Below are 6092 nucleotides of genomic sequence, written 5' to 3' on the forward strand. Positions count from 1 at the left end.
TACTTGCTGTGCCTATCTAAAGGTGCCTTCGACTAGATTGCCAAGCCTTTAAAAGTCAACCACATTACTGTGGGTCTGGAGTTAAAGTTGGCCAGACCCAATAAGATGGCAGACTTTGCTTCTTAAAGGGCATTAGTGAATCAGCTGGCCTTTTTCAGCAATCAATGATAGTCTCAGGATGATGATCTTGAAAGCTAACTTCCAATTCCAGATGCCATGGTATTCTAACACTGCCCCCAGAACATCATCTTGGCTCTGTGGATTATTAGTCCAGGCCACCATCTCCCAACCCTTCTCTGTGCATACTTTAAATCAGTCTGGTGTCTAACATGCATACCAATAAAGCAGGGAGTTCCTGGAAAGATACCAGCATTAAACAGGCTCCTGTGAATGCCTTCATATGCTATTTGACTGGAATTTTATTTTAAACAGGTTTCTTTTCAATGAAGTCAGATCTGTCTTGTAATGGTAGACTCAAAATTGGCAAACATACATGTTAAATCTTCAAAATAATCACCAAAATCATTTTTAATTTTGAAACTAAAATCTGTTAATTTACCTTCCAGCCAGGAATAGTTCATGGGTTTACACCAATCCCTGATTTGACAGCATGTTTCCAGCACTCACCATTTTTCTTCCTGACATTAAACCCAGTTGTGAAAGGGCCTCTGTTCCATGTCTTGGTGTCTGAACCAGGTAAGGGAGTGTCTGAGACATATTTCTTGTTTACCTCAAGATTAATCTACTCAGGGACTTTGCTGTCAGTGAAGAGACAAGAAAAACCGAAATACTGTTTGTCTGTTCATCTCAGCGTTACTGTGTCCAGGCTGAAATTTGTTTCTGCTGTGTGATCCTCCCCCCAGGTTGTCCTTTCTGAACTTATTGCCCCTCATCAATTTCCCAGACTCAATTTCTACAGTAACAATTTTCATTTTGTTAACTTTTTTCCTTTTTAAATATCTATGCAAACTCATAATCAGCCTTTACATTTCTAGTTAGCTATTACTCATTTTAGATTTTCTTCACTTAGTCTTCTTTCAGTTAATCTTAGCTCTTCTTTCTCTTAAAAATAACTATCCAATCTTATCATCTAACTTTTTTACAATTTTGTATTTAAGCACAGATGGTATTGAACTCAATGTTGATGCTGGAAGTTTGTATGTTGTCTCATCAAGAGATGAGGTCTTGTTCCTCAACTGAACCTGGAATTTCAGTGGTGAGAGGTCAGGGTGAGAGAGATCCAGGTCACCAGTCATTCTGTTTCACCCCCTTGACTCGACAGATATGTTGGTTAACATTCCTCTTCATTCACTGTGGAAACTTGGATATCAGTTCTGTCTGAAGAAACTGCAACTTCAACAGTTTATGTCCAAAGTAACTGACTCTGCAGCACTTATTGCTCTATGAAGCTGCCAATCAGATAGCTGCTGCCTAGCCTTTGATTTTAATCCTGCCCAAATGTCCTGATGGTTAATTTCTCCTTGATTGCTGAACTACACAAAAAGATCCACTTTCTGATCAGAGCAGCTTGCAAAATGCAGTTTAAACTATAACTCCTGATTTATTATCCTTCTGGATGGGGGATTTCAAGACTAGGGGGATCATTTTTAAGGTGAGAGGAAAAAGATTTAAAAAAGATGAGTGACTTTTTTTTAAGAGAGTGGCTTGTGAGTAGAATGAATTTCCCAAGAAAGTGGTGAATGTGGGTATAGTTACAATGTTTAAAAGACATTTAGATAAGTACGTGAATAAGAAATGTTTGGAGGGCTATGGGCCGAGCACGGGCACATGAGAGTAATTTAGTTTGGGATTACAGTCAGCATGGACCAGTTAGACTGAAGGGTCTGTCTCCATGCTGCATGACTTTAGTCAACATTCCAACTGAACACTTGCAGCCAGTTCCCTGGACCCACAAACATGGAGTTGCATTAATTGCTGTATCAGAAGAAATTCAGATTTTGTTTTAAATGCTAAATGTGCTTTTGAAACTTGTTCTCAATTTCTCCATGTGTTGTTATGGTATATTTGTTACAATGACTCAATTAGGTTTGTAAACCTACTCCTGATTTCAGTAAATGCCACCTCATCAAGCGTGATGCATCTTTAAAAATGAACAAGTGACTTGGACAACAACAACATACGAGTACTCCTCCAGGATTTGAATGCAGGATCTTTTGCATACTAATGGTCGGCACAGTGGCTCAGTGGTTAGCACTGCAGCCTCACAGCACCAGGGACTCGGGTTCAATTCCAGCCTCGGGTGACCGTCCATGTGGAGTTTGCACATTCTCCCCATGTCTGCATGGGTTTCCTCCCACCATCCAAAGATGTGCAGGCTAGGTGGATTGGCCATGCTAAATTGCCCATAGTGTTCAGGGGTATGTGGGTTATAGGGGGAACAGGTCTGGGTGGGATGCTCCAAAGGGCAGTGTGGACTTGTTGGGCCGAAGGGCCTGTTTCCATACTGTCGGGAATCTAATCTAATTCACTGCACACCCCGAACTAAGAATCAGATCGCTCAACCAGCCACTAACTAAGCTTGAACTGACCCAATGTCTGTTTTCATTGATAGGATTTGGACATCAATCAACACTTCACACTGCAAGAGTGAAATCAGAAACTTTTAAGAATTACCCCTCAGCCCAGGCATTGCTCGGACAATGAGACAGAGCTCATCTTTCGTATTCATGACATTTCATAAGGCTGAATATACAGATGAGATAAAAGAGGAGGCCGCTCGGTCCTTCAAGCTTACTATGTCGTTCAATAAGATTGTGGCTCACTGATTTTAACCTCAACTGTACATTCCTGTATATCCCTCGATAATCTTTCACCCCGTCAGTAATCAAAAATCTATCTACTGCTGTCTTAAAGATATTTAAAAATACTGCATCCACTGCCACGTGAAAAAGGGAATTCCAAAATGGAGGAACATGCAAATTTAATCAGTTTGAACTGCATTAAAGGGACAAAGAAATTGGAAACTCGCCATAACAGCAATGTGACAACTTGAGGAGCAGCTATTCAGTAGATTGAACCTTCTGCTTAACTTTTTGGCTGGTCTTTACTTCAATGCCATTTTCCCGCACTAACCCATATCTAACAATATATTTAGTATCTAGTCATTTTTCAGCCCTCTGAGGTCGAAAATTCCAAAGATTCACCACTCTCTAGAGTTAGAGTTGTATAGCGCAGGAACAGACCTTTCAGTCCAACTCATCTATGCTGACCAGATAGCCTGAATTAATCTAGTTCCATTGCCAGCATTTCACCCATAGCCCTCTAAACCCTTCCTATTCATATACCTATCTAGCTGACTTTTGCATGTTGTAATTGTACCCTCTTCTACCACATCATCTGGCAGTTTATTCTATACATGCACCACCCTAATTGTGAAAAAGTTGCTCCTTGGGTCCTTTTAAATCTTTCCACCTTAAACCTATGTCCTCTAGTTTTGGACTCCCCTACTCTAGGGAAAAGACCTTGGCTATTCACCCTATCTATGCGCTTGTGATTTTGTAAATTTCTATAAGGTCACCCCTCAACCTCTGATGCTCCAGGGAAAACAGCTCCAGCCTATTCAGCCTCACCCTATAGCTCAAACTCTCCAATCCTGGCAACATCCTTGTAAATCTTTTCTGCATCATTTCAAGTTTCACAACATATTTCCTATATCAGAACTGAATGTTGTTTTCCAAAAGTGGCCTAACCAAAATCCATACAGCCACTACATGACCTCCCAATTTCTATACCCGATGCACTGACTAACAAAGGCAAGCATACCAAACACCTTCACAACCCTGTCTACCTGCGACTCCACTTTCAACCTGCACTCCAAGATCTCCTTGTTCAGCAACACTCCCCAGGGCCCTACCATTAAGTTCTTAAGTCCTGCCTTGATTTGCCTTAAAATGCAGTGCCTCACGTTAACCTAAATTAAACTCTTTCCACCACTCTTTAGCCCATCTGCTTAAGGTCCCATTGGACTTAGACAACCTTTTTTCACAGTCCACTACACCACCAATTTGTGTCATCTGCAAACTTAAAAACCATTCCTCCTATATCATCCACATCATTTATATAAATGACAAAAAGCAGCGGACTCGGTACTGATTCTTGCAACACACTGCTGGTCACAGGCTTCCAATCTGAAAAACAAGTGAAGAAATTCCCCTTCGTTTCAGGTTTAAATGGCCAGCTTTTTAATCAATAGATTAAATCCCCTTGTTCCAGGCCCCTCAGCCGGAGGACTGTCAAGTTCTATCAGAATGTTGTACATTTTAATGAGATCACTTATTATTTTCCTGAATTTCAGAAAACAGGCCTAATCTCCTCAAGATAATTCAACTAAACCTCCATTGCACTCCCTAAATTGTAAGAATATCCTCCCTTAGGTCAGGAAACCGTTCACATTCTCCAGGTCTGGTCTCATAAGGCTCTACACAATTGCACACAACATCTTTATTTCTACACTAACATTTTCCAGCATTAAAGGCCAACACACCTTCTGTCTGCCTAACTGCCTTCTACACTTATGGGTTATCTTTCAATGACCCCAAGGGTTGGGTGCTTCATGTGTGGAATGAACTTCCTGAGGAAGTCTTGGGTGCGGACACAGATACAACATTTAAAAAACACTTAGATGAGTACGTGAATAGGAAATGTTTAGAGGGATGTTTGCCAGGAGCAGGCAGGTGGGATTAGTTTGGTTTGGGATTATGTTTGGCATTGACTGGTTGGACCAAAGGGTCTGTTTCCCTGCTGTATGACACTGACACCCTTTGAACAGATCCTTGACATCAACTTACCCAACCTCTCCCCATTTAAGAAATGCATTGCATTTCTGTTTTCCCAACTGAAATGAATAATTTGACATTTTTCTATGTTATACTCCACCTGTCATACTTGAGTACACTCGTTTGGCCTGTCTAAATTCTCTTTTAATTCTCTTTGCATCCTCCTGAACGAAATCGGAGTCTTTGTACGAAAAGGGAATTTGTCCATATATTGCACTTTTTTCACTGAGGACAACGTTGTGATGACTGCCAATACCTACTGCATCCCACATAGTTATGACCTGACCCTCCAGAGAGGAGGAGAAGAACAAACAGCTCCCATTCCTGGATGTCATGGTAGAGTGCAAGACAAATGGTGAACTCCAAATGAAAGTACACAGAAAAGCCACACACACAAGCCAAATACTGAACTTCAACAGTAACCATCCCAATATAGAAGAATGAAGCTGTGTGCAAACACTATTTAAACAGGCAACAACACACTGCAAGCAAGTGGAAGAGGAAAACCTCTTCCAGGTGTTCAAGGATAATGGATATCCAAAAAAACTGGGTTAGAAGATACTACATGCCCTGACACACTCATCACATTAACCAACATCAGGAACACATCGGAACTAACCACAAGACTTCTACTCCCGCTGGGCATCAGAGTGGCACACATGCCCAATCAACCCTATGACAACTGCTCACCCGAACTAAAGACCCACTCCCCACCACGAACAGGACCAATGTCATCTATAAGATCTCCTGCAGAGACTGTGAGAAACACTACATTGGACAAACAGGAAGGAAACTAACAACAAGAGGACATGAACACCAACAGGCTACAAAAAGACACGACCAATACTCGTGCATCTCAATCCACGTGGATAAGGAGAACCACCAATTTGACTGGGACAACACCAAAACCCTGGGACAAGCCAAGCAGAGGCAGGCATGGGAATTCCTAGAAGCCTGGTACTCCAAGAAAGCCATCAATAAACACACAGAACTCGACCCCATATACATTCCACTACGAAGGAAAACTGGAAGTAAAGCAATCTAGCTCAACAGACTCCAGAGTTTAAAAACCAGGTGGGAAAACACACCAACACTTCAGCGGAGGCTGCACTGATGATATTACCCAGCAGGATAGTGAAACATCTGCAGAACAACAAACCAGCTCAGCGAGGCAACCAACCTCAACACCCACAACCCAAGCTACAAACCTACTCCACAACCTTAGAGCATCTGACTCTACCTGCCTGGTCTAAAGTTGACTCAGATTGACAATTAACATTACTTGCTGCAACAAAA

This window comes from Stegostoma tigrinum, chromosome 42 (assembly GCF_030684315.1).
Source record: "Stegostoma tigrinum isolate sSteTig4 chromosome 42, sSteTig4.hap1, whole genome shotgun sequence".
Lineage (NCBI taxonomy): Eukaryota > Metazoa > Chordata > Chondrichthyes > Orectolobiformes > Stegostomatidae > Stegostoma > Stegostoma tigrinum.